At 31.2% G+C, this 21,642-nt stretch overlaps 1 protein-coding gene and 1 long non-coding RNA gene across 2 annotated transcripts in view; one reads left to right on the forward strand and one right to left on the reverse strand.

Annotated features, from left to right (window-relative positions):
* Positions 1–21,642, forward strand: part of LOC150099003 (homeobox protein abdominal-A homolog) — a 101,006-nt gene that overhangs the window by 20,173 nt on the left and 59,191 nt on the right. The gene's annotated exons all lie outside the window — the stretch shown is intronic.
* Positions 602–21,420, reverse strand: LOC150099004 (uncharacterized). Its single transcript, XR_016549554.1, has 4 exons — positions 21,303–21,420; positions 20,991–21,136; positions 8,675–8,783; positions 602–806 (listed from the first exon to the last, which is right to left on the reverse strand). It is a non-coding gene; the product is annotated as an uncharacterized LOC150099004 (long non-coding RNA).

A 21,642-nucleotide genomic window follows, 5' to 3' on the forward strand; every position in this document is an offset into this window, starting at 1 on the left:
CACTCGTGAACCAAAACATGATGACCACCTACCTAGCTGGGTGTTGGGCTTCCTTTGGTCGAGATAATCACTTGCCATTGACTGCACTGAAGGTATCCTGAGGTATTCTGAATCAACTAGACAGCATATCACGGAGGTCAGCGACTGAGTTAGGCAATCACTGCATTCCACTTAATATTCTTAAGAAGAATTAAACGGACAGGGAAGCAGAGAAAATGCTTGCATAAAGCGAGTCTTGTGACACCAGGCGTTGTCTTGCTGGAACAGCTCAGATCCAGCAGGCCATATTGTCGCCATGTGAGAACGAGAGAACCCAGTGATGTACATGAGAACAATCCTCATACCATCGGACTGTTTCCGGCCAACCATGCAGTTTAGTTGCAGGCTGTGTGGTCGTAATGTTTTGGCTCTTGCGTGTACGTGGGTAAATGTTATCTGAAATCTTAGTGAAAGGGTTATAGAGACTATAAACATTTAGATAATTATAAGAAACAACGGTTGGGAAGGGGCATATGTCATAGTAATTGCTGTGTCTTTATATCATAGAAACATTTTTATTCGAATGCATGTCAGTATGATTCATAACACAGCAAAATTGATATAAGTGTACTTTATTCTAATCGTTATTTACATTATGACGTTAGAGAATAATGGAGATTGTCAAAAGCCAACAATAGAAAAACAATTAAATTGCAACTACCTTGAAAATTAATTACACACATCGAAGCCTGAAAGTTTAGTTTTTAGAAGTATCTGCATATTTTGCTTATTGAGCTGTTTTGACTTCAACATCAAGGCTCTTTTCTCTAGAGGGGGGGAAAATGATATTATTAGAATAAAGAAAATTTTAAACAGCATATTAAAGCAATATAATGGCAAAAAATATTATGCAGATATGTTCCAACAATATAAAAAATTTAATATTTATCTAACAATGAAAAGCACAGCAGAAGAAATTATTAAAATTAATTTCAAATTTTTTCAATAATAAATATCTAATTAGCACTCTGCTATTGTTAAAAAACTGAATCCCTGAAGCCAATATAAATATTTTAAATTTGATAAAGGCGTAAATAAGCCAAAATGCTCTCATGTGTGTCAAAGCGAATTATACCAATGTCTAAGATGCCAGGAACATTTATAAGGTGTTTGCAATTCAAAGTGAGTAAATTAGCTGTTTTATACCGAACAAGGTATTTACTCTGAGTAATTCGTTTTTCTTAGTTTTATCCTCTCAAAACATACAAACCAACCACGGCACACATAGAATCGAAGGCATAATACATTCGTCTGAAAGATACTGACACTAGAAAATTACCCAAAGAACTAATTTGAGTTTTTATTCTTCTTTGGGCTCTCTTTCTCTCTCTCTCTCTCTCTCCCTCTCTCTCTCTCTTTGTTTTCTTCTCTCTGACCCTATTTTTTGCATCCTTTTCATCTTATTTGATCTTAGAGTTTGTCTTCTGCATCCGACCAAAAGCTTCACCAAAAACTTACGTAGAATAAATTCTAAATTCAATATTTAATGGTTTTAAAAGCATATTTTGATGTCGCTAAAGAGGATAAATCTAAATAAATGCGTTTCAAACATTTGCTTCAGCATGCATCCTTTTGACGCATGCTAACACCTCCAACAACCACGTTATAGGATAGCGAGGAAATACAAATTAAGAGCTTAAACAAAATACTTGTTTCAGAAAACACTTGATTAGGTGCAAGCATGCACAGACCTAATAAACATACAGCTAATGGCATCTTAACCTTGAGATAATTGAGGAAACATTTGCCATTCTTTCGAAACATAATGAATAACAAGAACTATCATCTTTAATCAAATGACCATTTTTGTTAAAAAGTAAAAACAAAAAGGGTCGTTTGAAAAGAAAGAAAAAAGAAAATATTGTTGTTTTTGGTTAGCTGATGATTATACTACATTTTACGATAGGTTTTTATTATTATTCCGAAGAGTTTTCTTTGGTAAGAGATAATAAAAACCACATATCATTAATTAGTATCATAATTTCTCTGCTCATCATTTCTCTTTTATTTTGCATATGTTATACTTTAAAAGACTGCGTGTCTTTCAGAGAAAGAAGTACTCTAACTTTTGGTATAAGAATCACATTATGCGAGGAGTAAAACACTATACGTTATTCATTGTATAACGTACAGTGTTTTCCTCATCGCATAACCACGTGGTCCTTATACCGTAAGAGTACATCTTCAGAACTACAGAAATATCAAATTTAAAGAAATTAAGTACTGTGTAACTTAAGTACTCTGTTATTTTTTCTCTTATTAAGTGAAGCATGGATTTTAGCTTGGTGTTATAAAATTCCCAATTCCTCCTTTCTATTTAATTAAAAAATAAAAAAAAACGACTCAAGTCGGGTTTTTTCCCCCCTTAATCAGTACTTCGTTATAAATCCACTGTTTGAGTATATAAATGTAGTTCTTAATTCAAATTTCGGATGTTTAACAACCATCCAAAGATGCATACAAATAATTAGAGCTGTGTTTCTTTACGAAAAGCAATTAGCTGCATTGTGAGTTCTTTTGTTTGTAACTGAACTCCCATCACCTTTCGCGTAAAATGAAATTTCCAGTGAAAGCCGTTAGCGGTTTGAATAATGAAGCCAATATCGTGTCCTAATGATACCGGAACTCAACAATCAGCTAGTAGTAAATTGGGTTATTTGAAATGTGGTGTGGGTGAGAGAGCGAGTACATATTTGTAAACATTTGAAACATTTGTATTCATATATATATATATATATATATTATATGGAACATTTTATTGTCCGTTTGGTTGCATATGAACTTGCACCTTGCAAAAATAAGAATGTGAATTGGTACACGACAAAATATTATCGGAGTGAAAATAACAATTTCATTTTCTATTGTCATGAAATTCTGTCGAAAAATGAACATAGAAATATTTGAAGAAAATGCAAGCAGTAGAAAGTGAATATCTGCTTGACAAAAAAAAAATAAATAAATAAATAATAGTGATTTTAGTAGAGACGGACCGTTAATCAACCTAATTGCTATCTTCTGAGTCAAATACGTTTTAGGGAACTCTTACGGGCGTAACTTCAGATGTGAGAACAGTTTTCAATGTACAGGGTTAATAGCTACTCGGGTGGTAAAGTAAAGAGAAAACCAAATTTCTTTGATGCTGAAGAAGAGATATTTGTAATATGTTTATGCCAACAGAGATGCGACGTTAGAATACCCCCTTCCAAAAAAAAAAAAAAAAAAAAAAAAAAAGAATCTCATCTTGTCTAATGTAAGACTGAAGAAAAAATGGGTTTGGTGGGGGGGGGGATAAAACTGGACTGTGATAACATGATAACTATATGTTGTATCTCGTTCAAAATGCATGCTTACAGATTTGTGGTTATTTATTCGAGAAAGCTTTAAATGGGAGTCACGAACCAGGAATGTATTTCTTCCCTGGAGGTATCTGAATCTTGTGTGCAGTCATAGGAATAAAGTGGGCACATAAGAAATAAGACGGAGGAGGGCTAGAAAGTTGTGATAATCACCATGAAGGAACTGAATGTAACATACACGTTATTTTGCATATTCCCACGAAGTGTTATACACTTGTTAACACACTGCTGCATCATTTGCAATCCTCTGAGAAAAAAAGTCTTTCCCCTGTTGCACAAACCAGTTATTTTTGTTGTATGTTTTCTCAACTTTTCATCCCTTTCTCCTCATATATACGTGCAAAATAATGATAAAAAACTATTTTAATGCTCATATTTAATTAATGTTTCGCTAATACGACTTTTTGTAATGTTTTGTTTTGTTACATTTCAAATAATGTTTGAGAAATTTTGTAAACATCTTCCATGATGTGTTTCTTTACATCGTTCATAAAATAAGCCAACAAATTGCATGCCTATTTTTATCCCTTCCCAATTTAAGAATAGATATTCTCATCGGATTCCTAACAGGCATCCTCGAGGGGATGGGGCTATATAGGATATTATGACAGAATTACGTGAAAAAAAAAAAAAATAGATGCTTACTAAGATGCTACCGATTATTTTCCTCTCAATTCTTGTCAGGTCTCCAATTTTGTCAGATCTTATATTTCTGTCTTCTAAGGCACTTTTTATTGCATCAATCCAGTTAAATCTTTGTCTCATTATGGGTATTTTTCCTGGCAAAAAAAAAACTTGTTTTGCTAATCTTTTCTGTCCCATTCTGTTTAAGTGACCATACCATCTGAGATTAGCTCTGCTAACACATTTCTGACTTCTAACGATGTCAAGTTCTTTCCTAATATCCTCATTTTTAACATGATTCTGCCATTGATGCCATCTGTTCACAGCCCGAATTCTTCTCAGAACTCTTATATCTATGATCTCTAATCTTTTAATCAGTGCTTTATTTCTAACCCAACTCTCAATCCATAACTTAAAACTAGTTTGAACACTGTCTTGTATACAGCTAATTTAGTGTTTCCACTAATTTTTTTTTTATTCTGTATACATATAATCAATTGACTTTCTACCATACCGGCTAATTCTGTCTATTTCCGTATTTAATTTGTTATCTTCACTAAAAATTGTGCCTAAATAGCTGAAATGTTTTATTTAGGTGTTCTCCATTGAGAATGCAGCTGAACTTTTCTATTTTGCTACCTATTTTCATTGTCTTTTTATTGCTAATTTACATATCAAATTTATTGCAACTGTTACTCAATTTACTTAGAGAATCCTGGAGACTTGCACTAGATGTGTTGAGGAGCATAACATCATCTACATAAAATAGATCCAAGATTAACATATCCAATTTTGATATCCGTTTTAGTGATACTTTCCTTTATGATAAATACGAGATAATCAATAACAGTTGTGATAATGTGCACCCTTTAGATAGAATGGATAATATTGTACTTAATTCTTCTTTCCATTTCACCGGCATGCCGAGAGAATATTAACAAATGTTTAACTTGCCTAAGTAAGCGGAATTAATATATATAATCCATCCATTCTGAGACATTTCGACTATTCTTTCAATCAGTGATAAATCTCTCGATACACGCAGCACTTGTATGATCCCTCGTACTAGACAATTGAGTAATCCATAGGATTTTAATTATCATCATTATATCAAAATACTCATCATCTTGATGAGTATATTGTCTTAAAAACTTTAGCTTAAAAAGGTGTACAGAATACCATGATAATATTACATGAAAACTTTACATCATTCTCTAGACAATATTCCTCCAAATTAGTCTGTTATATCTCAGAACGCTAATATTGTCGCATCGTACATTTCGGTCTTCTAAGACACTTCCTACATTATTAATCCACCTAAATTTTGGCTTTCCTGTGGGTCTTTTTCCTACCATCCTTTCAAAGAACACTTATTTTGCTAACCTGTACGTTCTGTTTAACTGGCCACATCACTAGATTAGCTTTGAATGGTAAACAGTGCCAAGTTCTTCCTGCCTTACTTTCCTTGTATTTAACATGGTTCTGTCATTGATGTCATTCATTTCCTTAATTTATCCTCAGAACAATCATATCTTGATCAACTATTTTACTTCTAAATCAACTCTCAGATCCAAAGTTAAAATTAGTTTGCACACTCTCGTATATATAGTTAGTTTAATATTTTTTTTCTAAACTCTTATTCCGTACAAATTTATTTACTTGTCTCTCCACTATACCCAGCTTTGTTCGTTCTATTGACTATTTTCGTATTTATTATGCCTCACTAAATATTGTGCCATAACAACAGAAATTTTACTTGTTCTATAGGTTTTTCCATTCAGAATTTTTAGTTGATATTTTTAGTGTTCTAATTTCATAGTCTTTTCCTTTTTATTGCTGATTTTCGTGGCAGAGTTACTGCAGCAATTAATTAATTTAGTTAGAGAATCCCGCGGTCTTGTACTATATTTGTTTATGAGTATAATATCACCTACTTAAAGTAAAGAGCTGAGATCAACATCTCCAAGTTTGATGGCAGGTTTGATACTACTTTCCTTCATAATACGATCCATGTAGATGATGAATCACAGTGGAGATACCAGATTTTACATGAAACCACCTTGTTGTATCTTTTTCGATTTTAATTGCTGATTTACAGCTCAAATATAAACTATGTATGACTGGATATAATGTCCTGTTTACGCCATATAATATAACTGTAGTGTTTTGAAAGCGAGATCTGGGTGCCTTTTCCAGGTCTACAATGCTAAGTACAGATCTTTGTTATATTCCCATGATTTCTCAAATATTTGTCTTAAAGTGAAAATCTCATCCTTACGACCACTATTTGGTCCGAACCCAGTTTGTTCTTCCCCAGATTTCTCTTCTACATTTTTTCTTAGTTTTTTTCTCATGTATTCTTGTGCAATCTTATCTAGAATACTCAGTAGGAAAATATCTGTTTATAATTCTCACTTTAGGTTTTATTTGCTTTTTTCTTTCTTTCTTTCTTTTTTTTTATATAGATGAGTACTGGGAGAGCTTAACTCCAATCAGCAATCCAATTATCCAAACACATGTGAGAATTTCTGATCGAATGTCATCTGCTCCAGCTGTCTTCCCACAGTTTTGGTTTTTAAGTACTGCTGACCTCATTCCTCTTGAATATTTTGTACTACTGTTCTGTACATTCCTTTCATTCTTCTGTACATTTGTTCTGTACCTTCGTTTCTTGTTTCTTTTAGCAATCTTTCAAAGCAATTACTTCAGACATGTATAATATCATCATCCTCAGTTTTCACGTCACTTTTATCATCTTTAATTGCTGTTTGGAGCTTTCATAGTTGAGTCGGTTTCGATGCCCTTTGGCTGGAAAGAGCTGGGTTTGAATCTCGTCTAGGATGCGAAATACCTTCATCAGGGCTTTTCATTTGAAGGTGAATTAGTCGGTCTCATACGGAGACAGAAACTTGGTTTCTCATCCCGCAAAACAAGCTTAGAAGAACACACGCAATATATAGACATAGGAGAGCGGGGAAATAAATATTAGCCACCGTATTCCGTTTCCGTCGGATATGGTTTCGAAAGCCTGCATGGTACAGCGTAACTCTATGCATGAAACAGAACAGAATTCCTTTCCCGGTACTCCTTATTTCATTTCTAAGCTTTTCAATAGCCTCCAAAACATTTCGCCAATTTCCTGATATCCATCTTCTGTATTTTTTAATTTTTTTAGTCAAAATCTTTCCATTTTTGTATTGTTGCTTTCACACATCGTTTCGCTGTCTTAGATCTCTCTGTATTCTTTCAGGGCTGCTGCTGACTTACCTGATAGGAATTTTCGATGTGTTTTCTTACTTTTCAGGGCCTCCTATTTCCCCCCCCTGAGCACACTATGGCGTTATGATTTTACTATTCTTGCAGATAACCCCATTATACGCCTCCCTGGCCGATCATTGTTTTCTTCACGATTGAGTACTGAGACTTTAAGGTTCTTGTTCCCACTCTTTCATTTTTTTTTCCTGAATATTATTCTATAGTTCAATCTAGTTCCTTAAAAAGCTGCTGAACTTTACCTACATAATTTACTTTTTTAATATGATATTCCTTTTCATCTTGCTTTAAACTAAGTGAAGATTAGTTCCAATTTCAAATCCTTTCTATGCTGTTGTATCCTATGAAGATTTCGCTATCAACAATAACATAGTCAGCTTCCCCCCCAATTTTTTTTTTCTTCTTATGTCTTTTCTTTGTGTGAATTTGTGCATATCTTTATCTTGGCACCTGGTGTTAGTAATGACTAGTTTATGTCGTGAACAGAAATCCAGCAGGTACTTGCTATTGTTATTAACATATGATATAAAAATAAGAGGATTCGTATGTTTGAAGAAGTAAAATAATAACATAATTCTTCTATCGGTCTGCAAGTTTTTCATATTATTTACATATAATATTACTTCCATTGAAACCTTTGTACAAAGTTCATTGCAAGTATTTTATAATACGTGCCGACTACATAGAAAGTAGGAACTGCAAGTCTTTTGTTTTTGTGATAGTTCAAGTGGATAGAATTAAAAATCGAACGAATCAGAGCCACGCGGTTTTCAAACAATGCAACACTTTGTATTGTTTGAAAACCTCCTTTGTTTGGGTTTTGCAGTGTTCGAAAGAAGGAATGAAATTATAAATATTATTGCTTCTTTTATTGCTAGAAATGTGTAAAAAAGCATGCCTAATTTGTCATAACTCGTAAAATAAGCATTCAGTGATCAAAAACTTAATTTATTTTTTAGATAAGTTTGCATGGGATTTAAGGGTGTTGATGATAGTTCGTCCATGATTTATGTGATATTTTTGGAGAAGGAAAAGGGTTACAGTTTGTGACATTAGTTGAGTAGAAGGCCTATAATTATTCAACAGTCTTTTTTTTTTCCAAAATTTTAATAAAGTTTCTACTTGTTTTTCTAATGCAATCAATGTATGTTAATAACTGGTAGTGTATATACAAATAAAGTATTATTTTTATGAAATAAATATTATAATACTAATGTAACTTTATTAAATTTCAGTATAATTGGTTTTTATTATTAATATGTTAGAAGATTTTTTAACACCAAATAAAAATAGAAAGAGAAATTTAATAAAAAAACATAAAAAAGTTGTAAAAGGGGAAGTAAATGATCATTGCTAATTTCAAAAAGTACAATAATACTCACGTATTATTATGACGTCACCTTTTTTATATTTTTTTTCTAAGTTCTCATATCTTATATATATGTGTGTCTTCTTTTTATCTGTCTCATTAACTTCTTTGTAATTGGGTTCCTGAAATTTAGTAATAAAACTGTTGGATGGAGATGTTAATATAACATAACATCGATGTTCAATTCAATACTAAGTATGTAAAATTAATTAATAATATTTTTTTATTAAATTTTTTAGAAAAGTGTAGCAATTTTCTTGACTTAAGACTTTTAAAATTACATATTGCTAGAGAACGCTTATGTTAATTTGAAGGCTATAGATACCTTAATTTCTCCTTCTCACGGTGCCAATTCTATTCCCAATTTGATGTCATCCCTGAGTGTGGAATGTGTCAATGGCTTATTATGAAACCCTCATACATCTGCTGTGTGTAAGCTGAAACATTCTGTCAGTCCAAATTTATTTCTGTGATTTGTCAAGTGGAGAAGATTTATGTCTCTAGAAAACGAAGTCAATCACTACAACACAATACCCTTAGTTAGGAAGAATGTGGATTTCTTAACATATGGTTGATTGCAAGCGTAAAAGCCACTTACTTGAATCGAAAGGGATGGGCACCAAGCATAGTTTTGACACATACAGAAAACTCGTTGTTAAAGATCTTAAATGCTAAAAAAGAAATAATAAAATAATAATAATAAAATGGATCATTATAAGTCGTAAAGTCAGAGTGGTTTTTTTTAAAAAAAAAAATATTTTAATGCAGCCAAAGTGAATGTAGGAATTTAGAGAAATATAAATGGACGCTAAAAACTTCCTCATACCAATAGACAGATATTTGCTTAACCCATCAAGCTATCGTAATAAATAAACAGATGGGGGGAAATCTTCATTATTGTACCCACTCATCCTAACTGTCTATAAACTTGCCAAATTTGAGGATATGACATCCAGTTTATGAGAATGCATTTAGAGAGAGAGAAAATGAGAGGAGGGGGGGGGGTACCGAAACATCAATAGGCTACAGGCATTGGGATGTTGTAAAACAGTTGAAAGGAAGCCATCAGTCACTGCTTCAGAACATGAAGACGTCTGCATCTAACACACCAGCTTTAGTGTGGTCGAAAAATATTGACGAAAGCTTTCTCTCCGAGTCATTCGAGCAAACGTTAAATCACGCCCTTCCCTACTCCTTAATTGTACTTAAACAACCATTTCTATGCACGCGGACCCTTGGGGCTGTGGTGAGAGAAGGGTGATGTAGAGTCTATGCCCGCAATGCTTCCCACATACTGAACCAACAATGGCTTCACTTCGCTACGGAAGCTTTTTTTTTTTTTTTTTTTGATCCCAACCCATTCGTTTTTTCCATTTCTTTCTTTATTCTATTTCTATAGAAGTAATAACTTACTAGAATGCACTTATCATTACTTACATTAAACCTCTTTTACGGCTTTCACATCCAGAACAAGTCAATTTATTTCTTTTGTTCGGTTTAGAATCTTCCATTTGCTTTTTAAATCTCTTCTTGTGATTATATCAAAAGATTTAAACACATCTTAAAATCATCTATTATATGTTGTCTTTTTCCCTTCTTTTCTCATTGTACTACACAATTATATGCTATTCAGATCTTTATCGGGACTCAGAAAATTAATTCTAAGAAATATTCCATAAAAGAAACGATTAAATGCATTAATATATCTGCAAGCATGTAATTAGTGAATCATTTGTATTGTTACGCATCTAACATGTCAAACAATGAAAGAAACTTACGAAGCTTGCACTTTATTGTTGCGTGTAACAAACAATGAAAAGAAGCTCGCAGAGCTTATTATTGCGTCATTATTGACACATAACACAATTTAGCGTTTTTCAAAAATCACTTTTTATTTATTTAAATTTTGCTACCTACTAAACGAAAAATCAACTTGCATATCCTTTACTTTAAAAATATAAACATTTGATCAGTAACCGTGTTTTTATGACTGAAAGTAGGCTGAGATGCGTTGCTTTCATGTTTTGAAGCGATAGGAAGCGCTCATAAAATATCGCTTCAAACTCAGGCAAAGTGACTGAGAAAGACATCAAACTTGCTTGGCTTCCCGAATTCCAGTAATTTTGACTATATGGAAGTGCATATTCGTCGAAGATTTGCACAAGAACGACTTTCATGTTAACATATATGATACCTGATAATAACATTATTCTTATTTGACGTGAATCCCACCTACGAAAATATACAAGCCGCTAGTACATTAGTATCACGAGTAAAACCAAACATGGACTGTTTTTTCGAGCTACTTCAAGCCTCCAATAAACAGGATTGTGGTTGCACATCGGACGATAAACGTCATATACCTTCAAGTCGTTCACAGACATCCATGTAGAAATTCGAATTCATAGCTTGTCGAGTTTCATCTTGTGTCTGTTTAATAACAACAATAGAAGATGGAGAAAATATGCTGTTTTTCCTCTTCCTCTTTTGTTGGAATGACTAGATAAGATAGCACATCTCTAGCTTTCTTTCTCCGTACTCCGTTCCTCCCCCTTCAGAAATGCCCCATCTGTAACATTTCAACTAAAGATCAGAGATTTATTAAGCATATTAGCATAGGTGGCGCCAGACGCTATAGGCTGTCACATGAATTATAGATTATGCTCTGTTCTAAATGAAAAAAAAGAGAGAGAGACAGACAGAGAAGGAAAACTTGCCCGTGCATCTGTCCTTGTTTTGTTTTGTTAAATGATCTTGGCAAAAATGCGACACTTCCTGGTCAATTCAGTAAATTTATCTGCAAAAAACACGAACTTCATTTATGAAATCAAAAATTAAGTGAAAAGATTAATATTATTTATATAAACCGAGAAATAAAAAAACAAATATCATTAATGATTTGATATTATTAATAAAAACACCAAATATGTTTAAATATAATAAGTCTTAATTTTGATTATCCCTCAACGATAATTCATTTAGGAAGATTATTATTGGTAGAGTGAATCAGTCGACCGTGAGATGCGGCGATTGATTCATTCAATCCAATACTGTAGCCAATGAAGTTCTAACTGAGGCTCGGCTATTGCTGTTACCCTCCTGCCATGATCAGAGCTTTAATAACTCAATAACACCTTATCCCTACACTGTTCTCTACAGATAACGGGGAAGATGAAAAGCATTCTTGCTTCGCCCCTTTTAGCCAGTCCATAAGGAATGTAATGATAATTAATTTAATAATTTTAATTGAATTTGTAATTTAAAATTATAATGCAGCAACAAAGAATTTTCAGTGGAACGATCAACCCTGATTTACTTACTAAATTTCAAATGGATAACTTGAAATTAATAACAGGAAAAGATCCTGAAATGAAAAAAAAAAAAAAATCGTAATTTTATAAACGCGCATAATTCATGTACTTAAAACTTGTTAATGATATATCTAATAGTTATCATATGCAAACTAAGTAGTTCATTAACCGTTTTCCGCCAGAAGAACTCTAATTTGTAAGCGGTATCTCGGAGAAGGTTTTACTTTCTCAAGAGAAAGAATACACCGGAAATCAAACTATTTTCTTTTTCGACTGCGCATCAAACTAATCATAATATATAACTTTTATGCTAAAATATTGTTGGTTTCCATTGTTTCAGCATCAAGGAATAGGAAATTAATGGCAAATATCCGTTAACTAGTTTTCTGAAAACATTTATTTTAATTCTGTTAATGTTTTTATCTTTGATGTTTATTTTAGCTTAGAAAGTTGAACCTAACTGTAAAATTTTCTATTTCAAGAGTATTTCCAACGCATACTATAAACAAATAATAAGAAATTCACATCAATTATTGCTAAGGAGACATCGGTTAGACATCGGTTAAATATTTAAGACGTTTCAGTATAAATAGGAAACAAAATATTTAGGAATATAGCGTACGATGTCTATTCACAAAATATATATTACTTTCTATCCTGTGCAATACTTTTGTGTGGAAGAGTGTTTCTGATTATATTATATTATATTAATGTGCGCTTAATAATGACTTAAGAAAGTTCAAATGAAGGTAATGATAAGGTTTTATGCTCTCACAAGGCAGGGAAAAAAAAAAAAAAAAAAAGGAGAACACGCAACAGACAGGCATGATGCCATCCTGGGTGGCTGTTTAACAAATACAGGATTTATGTAATAATTCATAATCTTTCGACTGCAATTGAATCCAAAAACACGTGATTATGAAGGGTGTAGTTCGTAATCGTGAAATTCACACACACGTACACACACATACAAAGAGAGAGCAGACCTACGATTAATCATACTTTTTTTTTGAAAAAAATTAATTCGCATTGAGGATAACAGTTTTTTTAATGCTATACGTAATACTAATAATTTTCGAATAATTTTAAAGATCTGAATCGTCTACGAAGTTTGGATTTTTTTTTTTACAGTAAACTCCACGTCCAACTTTAAATTTAAAAAACTTTCAAAATTTGTTAAGTAACAAAATCTGGTTCTATTAATTTTAATTGTCATTTCAGTTTTAATACCAGCGTAAATTGATTGAAACTAGTTGAATTCGTTTCTTTACTTTGCTCTCAACCCACCCGCTGTTCCATAGGTTTACAACAATTTCGTGGTGGGAATGTGTTATTGTTTAACAGATTAAACCTAGTTTACAGATGCGTGATGAAAATAAACAAAATAAGAAAACTAATATGAAAATAAATAACAGGAATCTACACAAGCTAACTTTATTATTTTTTTTAAATAATAATAATAATAACCATTTAACAGTTGATTTAATCAGATTTTATATCTCTCGTTGTTTCAAGTTTGCCAATATACGCATTAAAAGATTATAAATGCATTTAAATAGATAAGTCAATTACTTTATTGTATGTTCTTTGCCGGTCTACAGCAGTTCTTGCGATAAATTCGTTTCTTATCGAAGTATTAGAAATTTATAAATTCTCGGTGATTCCAGTCGCATAAAACTACACATTGAACTAACTTATGACGTCACATTCTATAAATAGATCACGTTTGAAAGGGGGGAAAGCAGTTTACTAGAAAGACTAACTCTGTCACGCTCTCAGAGCTACTGACCACGTTCTATTTCTATGCTTTCACTTTAACCAATCACCTTTGCCGTTTCTAAATAAGGACAGACGTCATGATGAAGTGCAGCTAAGTACCACCGACAGGCGGGGACACCGCTGGCCGCCCTTTGTAATTTATGGGACACTAACACAAACACAAGGCGGCCATATTGGTATGACGTGAGCTGTATTGCATTTATGGTATCGATTTTCTTCAGTTTTATTAAGAAAATTCAGTTTAAGATTTCTTTTTTTATATGTGCGTGGGTGTGTAACAATGGACTCGTCAGAGATGTACGGCGGGAGGCTTTCCTTCAAGTCTATTGAATTATGGCTGCAGTTGCTCATTAGTAATTATAATGACAGATCGTAATATGTAATTAGGAACTAAACTTGCTCGAGATGGCAAACTTATATACCTGTGATACTTATAAGTGACATTTTCCACACATATTTAATATAACAGCATAAAAGTAAACGTTACTTGGGAATAATTCGCAGTATCTTGAATTTAACCAATGCTCTTGCGTACGCAGTATAAGTGATTGTTAGGACTATCTCGTAGGTTTTTAATACTAGATATGTACTTCGTTTCTCACAATTACAGATAATTTGGCTGATAATTATTGTATTGGGTATATAGATTATGTTTTGGGATGGGAGGGGGAGGTAAATTAATTGAAGTATCAGCTTCGCGTTGCACTTTGAGCCAGTACTGTTTTTTGTATAAGTTATCACTATATTTTAGGACTGATGTCTCTTTTATTGGTTATTTTTTTTTTTATTCCTGCATTTTGAATTTGATATTATTCTCATAATTTCTCCCCTCGTGTTCTCTCTGCTATTTTTTAAAATGAATGGTGCTCACCTTTTTTGGTGCTCACAAAAATGCCATAAAATATAACTAACTATTTAAAAAAAAAACTATTTGAAGTATGCTGGAATAAACGACATAATAAATTTTTTAATAACAAAAATTACAGAACGAATTCCATATCATTGATGTAGTAGGATATATGATTTCGCTATCTTTTTTTAATTAATTTAGTTTTTACTTTCCTATATTGACCTGCTATTGGTTAAAAATTAACACTCTACTGCCATTATAAATTTCAGTTAGGCTTAGCTCCGCTAAATTAAGTTGCAATGGCAACAAAACTCAAAACAAAGTACCTCCTGATATTTTGTGTTTTTCTTATGTGAACTGTTCCTGTGGAGTAATTAACATATCTCGATAAAATATAATTGCCCTCGAACTGACCATTCAACATAAAAAGGATATATAATTGACCGCTTGATTAAAATTGCGATACAACAAATTCTTTTGCTCACTTCGATAACTGTGAGCCGATCAGATCACATACATCTTGAACGCACCACTTAATGTTTGGCAAGGATATTATATTCTTTCCCTTGCTAAACGGTTCTAATGAGTGGATTTTTCTTAATCTCTCCTTTCTTATTGTTACCTAAATTCAATTTACATCCTTGCTGATACATGCTTCCAGATATACGAAGCATATACTCCCTCCCTCTCTCTCTCTCTCTCTCTATTAAAATGCCAAGAACATTCGCGTAAAAATGGACGGCATATTACCTTAATTAATCTTAAATATACTTAAGGTTTTAATATATAATAAAGCCCAGATTTTTGTTTTGGAACTGATTATATAATCAGATCGGATCATCTATCTATTTAAAAATGTTTACGTTCCCTATCCACCAGTGCAACATCTTTTTAAAGAGATTAGCTGTTTTGTTTTGTTTTTCTTTCATATAGTAAAATATAAGGAGCTGAAATAGCGTCGGAGTAGTGTGTGCAACAGTATATCTCTGTGTGTATTTATTTTTCAAGAGATATTGTCAATTATTATTCTCAAGAGACATCACATATACATCACATAATGTCTCTTGAGAATAGTTGTATTATACGTCTCTGAGAAAAAAAGGTATATCGCACAGCAATATCTTTGTGGAACAATATATTTCTGTGGAGTATTTATATCGCAGAACAGTGTCTCTGTGGAGTATTTATATTGTGCAATAGTGCTTCTGAAAAATGATTATATTATGCAACCTCTCTGTGAAATAATTATGTTATAGAACAATGTCTCAATGGAACAGTATATCCATGAAGTATTTATCTTGTAAAACAATGTCTACAATGCCTGCAATATAAATACTCAACAGAGTATTTATATCAGAATAACGTCTCTATGGAGTATTTGCATTGTACAACAATGTATCTCTGTAGAGTATTTATATTGTACAACAATGTGCCTCTGTAGAGTATTTATATTGTACAATAATGTGCCTCTGTAGAGTATTTATATTGTACAACAATGTGCCTCTGTAGAGTATTTATATTGTACAGCAATGTACCTCTGGAACAGAGACATGTATAAAATAATTCTATCATATACTATATGATTTACGTATTATATTATACAATGGCTCTGAAGAATATATTATACACATCACGTGTATATTATAAGGAATAATTATAATATACATAGTGTCCCTGTAGAATAGTTATATTATACCATTTCTGTAGAATGTATTGCATATATTTTTGGAATAGTTATACCATCCAAAAGTATCTCTGTACACTAGTTATAGTATGCAATGGCTCTAGAATATATTATACATATCTGTATAATAATAGTTATAATAACCTGTAATAGTTATAATATATAATAATGTATGTGTAGAATATATTTAATATTTATTCTTACATTTATATATAAGTATATATAATATTTATATATATATAAGGTCTCTGTAGAATACGTTATACATCAAGATAGAATAGTTATGCTTTGCATAAATGGCTATGCAGAGTTTTAAACAGGGTTATGATGCCTAAACCTTTTCCTAATGTAATTTTTCTGTGAAATAGAAGTCAGAGTAATGTATAAATCGTTTCTGCATGACTGAAAAGTTTCAAAAACTGCAGAAAATATACCTTCATTTCTTATTGATCCTCTGGCACCATTTGCATTTATCGTTCAAGCCCTGCTTCCAAATGAATGAATGAATAATAAACAGAAGCTTAACAGTGCACATATTTTGCGGATTTTTTCTGTTAAATAGAAGTCAGAGATGGCTTTAAAAAATACTTGATACAATGCATTATATAACTTTATTAATTAAAAAAGAAATGTGTGTCGTATTACTTAATCTGGATTAATTGCGTCTATGAATAATTTTTTATGAGATTGTAGGTAATATTTTACATTATTTAACTTTGCTGGAATAATTTAAACACTTCATATGGAAAGTTTTTGTGTCTCGTCAGAGCTTGTGTTTTCCAGTGAATCGACAGTCTTTTTCTTACATACCCAGAAGTAGTTCAAAGATTTCTAAACATTCAAAATATTCCTTATGGGGTCTCTTTTCCTTTCGGTTTTGAAACAGATATTCCCCTGATATCTTTAAAATAGCTCTGTTCCTTTGCTATCTTTGGATTCATCTCCCAAGACATCTCTCATTCCTGTCTGTAATCCTTCTTATAGGCCTGAACATTCTTTAAATTCTTTCAGAATGCTTAAAGATTTTAAGTCTACTTGACACTCGTTGGTATTGTAATGTTTATCTCTCAGCCTTACTATGGTGCTTATCTTAAATGCAATTACAACATGTTCTGTAAGTACCAACACAAGGCAGTGTACCACACATCAGTAGTTTTACATATTTATTTTTTGAAGAATATTCAGAGATTGTCATAAGAGCAAGGTAAAGAAGTAAGAAGTAAAATAAGTTAAAATTAAAATTCTGACGCGTAAATTTCTTCTTGATTACTGTATATATATTTTTTCATTTGGCGAAGATTTCAGAGAATACTGTTATATTCTTTACAATATACTCTGAACTCCTTGGAAATATTTGTCAATTTTAATCTAAAATGTTGACTAGTAATCCAAAAAACTCCTGTAGTGATAATTTTCTGTGTAAAAGTTTAAAATAAAATATTTATGTACTAAGTTAAATTTTAGGAATATTTTATGCATTGTTTTCATTATATAAAAATAAAAAAGATGTCAACTTTAGAAAAAATATTATAATACTAATGATTTTTACTAAATCTATCATAAAAACTTATTGTTAATGAACATATTTTTAACGGAAATGTAAATAAGTTGATTTTTAGTTGGATAAGTCATTTTTATTAATATAAAATTTCTATGATTTTTTTCTAACATTAGTTATGAACTAACCCAAACAAAAGTAGCGTGCAATACAAACATTTATCGATCAAAAAAAAATAAACAAAACCACCAAACACTTTGTGAACTATAACAGAGAACTATGATAATAACAAAAGTGTGTGTGTGTGAGAAAGAGAGAGAGAATGAAAATCGATCAAAACAAATACAGTGAAGAGGTCATTATAAGAAGTTAAAACATTAAAAACAGGCCAAGTAAATAAATCTATTATATTATTAGTAGTAGTAGTAGTAATATTATTTATACTTTTTAGACTATATTCTAACACTATAAGAATATTATTATCAATAATTATTGGTAATGTTTTCAGTTCGTTTATTTACTTGCATTTCTGGAGAACAAGCCATTAGATTATAAGACTGTTTACTTCAGTATACTGCATAGTAGACTATAAGACTTATAACTAATACACAATCTTATAGTCTAATATACATTAGACGGTAAGACTATTGTTATCAATAAGTATTATTATAATTATTGTAATGACTATAAGACAATATATTAAGACTATACGACTGTTATTAAAAGTAATAATCTTTTTTATTGATTATTACTTAACATTTCTAAGAGAGAGAAAACGAGAGGGGATAATATTTGTTCCTATTTTTTGCATTACATAAATTCCTTCAATCTGTCAGGTTTGATTCTTTTCTCTTCTCCTATTTCCCCCCCCCCCCCCAATTTCAAGTTTATTATTTAAAAATAAAAATAAAGCGATAAATTAAAATACTGGCTGTTGAAATAGTAATATGTTGATATATTGCCCAATAAGACCACTTTTGAAATGTCAGTTATAATAAATAACAATAAAAACCACAAATAATCACTCAGTCATCTCTCAAGCATACACATTCGCATAGCGGGTATATCATCCTCGAAAATCTATAAACATAAGCATTCTGCTGCATAAATTTTATTGATATTCAGAATTTGAGATTAACATTAAAACATATAAAACCATCTCGATTTTTGTTTTAATCAGAACATTTAAGAGGATGCCATTTAGCAAAATGTTTCGAAATTATTCAAAAGAACAAACTCAGTGTTGTCTACTTAGAATTTAATAAAATTTGGGATTTTATAATTCCTATTAATAGAACTGTTTTCCTAAAAATAGCACTATTTTATAATCTGAAATTTTGCTAAGTCAACTGTCTGATAAATGAATACGCAAAATGCAGTTATGAATTGGACCTTTTTGTGATTATCTACTCTCACTTCCTAACTTATTTGGATAATCAATAATTACCAAAAAAATATATATATATTTAATCGATTAAAAAACCTGATAATTTTCATCAGTTTTGGTTCATCTGTCGTCCTTCACCGATTTCTAGGATTTTATAATCTAATAATTCATTTACTGTTAATCTTTCTATTGCTTCGCTTATCTGTTTGAAAGTTCCTGTACATTATTTTGGATGTTGCAAATATATTTATTCTTTCTTTCGTCCTCTCTTGTGCAATTAATTGTTTTAATGACAGCAATGTACAATCGCAAATCAAAAAGTATTTTTTGATTTGCGCCCTTTGCTATCTCCCATCATTCCATTTAGTCCGTCTGGATTTCATTTTCATTTTTTTTTCTTTTCTTATTTCTTGAAATAATGTATTTATCTTGTATTAATCCTTAAAGTTTTCACTCTAAGCTTAAATTATGTCTCACAAATTAAAATTATTTTTCATTACTAATTTTACGACTTGGTTAGCCCTTCTCACTAGTTCGATTAATTCATTCTTTTCCATTAGATTTTATTAAGCCAATTCCGTTTTAGTGCATAATAAACGACGTGTTTAAGTATAAAATTCCATGCTTTTTTCAAACTGACAAGTAATGATCTTTCTTTATTCTCCAAGTAAGTTCACTGCAATTCTTTGCAGAAGTAAAACAAATCTTCTCAATACTCCCTGATGTCTAATTCTTTGAAGAACTTTATTTTATTTTATTTTTTTATTCCATAGTGTCTTGTTGTTGTTGTTGTTTCGGTTTGCAGTCAAATATTAGAATTCTTCTTTCTCGTATAACAATTCTTAGCTCATCCTTCTTTCTCCCTTTATGCGAGGAAAATCTTCCATCTTTCCTTTTCCCAATAAAATTATTATTATAATATTTTGGATATTTTATTTTACTAGATTGTATATTATTATGCTGAGTGTATTCAAACGATCGGAATCCCAACAGACAACCGAAATTCCCATATATGTTGAGGGGTTTCCACTCCAACAAATAAATAAATAATGAAATAAAACGAATATCGCCATCATATTGACAGAGTTTTTATTTCTACTTTCATTCTTTTTGTATTTCACGATGTTTTGTTAAATTAATAAAACATCGTAAGTTTTGAAATTGTTGTCTTCTTCTCCCCTTATTTATTCCATTGGCTTCTAAATCATGTGCACAATCCGACCATTAAAAAAATTATGCTTTTCCTTATACTCCTCCTATCTTCTTTTTTTTTTTTTCTATTTGTTTTCTATTATTAAATTGCATTAAGTCCAACCGTTAGTAGCACTGCTTCAAAATAAGCTTGCTTTTATAGCCATTCTATTTTTTTTTTTTCTTTATGATAATTCAAGTCAGGAATCGTATAGCATACATATCATGAAAGTTTAGTATAATAGTTCAATAAATCGAGAATCCTGCTTTAGGCCTATTTTAGTCTCCATAGAAAGTATTTTACTTGAATATTATCTCCACTTTAATCCTCCAAGAAGGAAGGGCAAATGATTTAATACAAAAATGCTTAACAATATCAACTAAAGTTTTCTTTTTTTAATTTTTGAAGGTTTGGTTATTAAAAAATTCTTCATTCTTACATTGTCATTGTTGAAACATCAGAAGTATCATCGTTGAAACGATAATACTTCTGATCAAAAATACAGTTAGAATTACTATAGAAAGTCGTGTAAACTATAATTTTAAATATTTTGAATAATATTTTGATATTTTAAATAATATTTTTTGGATAGTTACATTTACACCTAAAATAAAATAAAATAGTATACCTTTTAATGGCTGAATGCTAAAGAGAACGTTATGTTGTCTAAAATTTTTCTTGAATCTTCAGGATGGTATGGTCGTTGGGGGGGGATTGTAGAATGATCGTGATTTCCGGTGATTTGTAATCTCATAATGATTGGATCTCCTATTACTGAAATCAGAATATTCAAGCAAAATATTATTTCTAGTATTCTTAACTGTCTCTTTTGTGATGAGACAAAAACTCAAGAATTAATGAATACATATATTTAATTAAATTATTAATGAAAAAAAGGCCATTCTGTATACACTTTTACTTTAAAAATTTTTTTTCTTACTTTTTTCCCTGTCTGCCATTTTTCATCGCTGAACTTTACATCCAGATATAACAATAATCAAAACCAGATTGAAGTGTAGATTTCTAGAGATAAATGTAAAAAAAGGAGTTTCCTTTACAACAATGAAATCAATTACTAAATCAACAATCAAATATCTAATGTCTAAATAAAAACTGTATGATAAAAGAGTCTTTTATCATACAGCAATTATTGAGTAGTGTTATTTTAAAATATTATTAGTCGTGTATCTTTAGCTCCGATGAATTAATTTTTTTTCGGTAAGTGCAGATAAAATTGTCAAACAGAAAACTCAAATCAGTTTCTGATTGAATACCATGAA

Source organism: Typopeltis vanoorti, chromosome 15, assembly GCF_054136105.1.
Source record: "Typopeltis vanoorti isolate ZY-2024b chromosome 15, IOZ_Tvanoo_1.0, whole genome shotgun sequence".
NCBI classification, from domain to species: domain Eukaryota; kingdom Metazoa; phylum Arthropoda; class Arachnida; order Uropygi; family Thelyphonidae; genus Typopeltis; species Typopeltis vanoorti.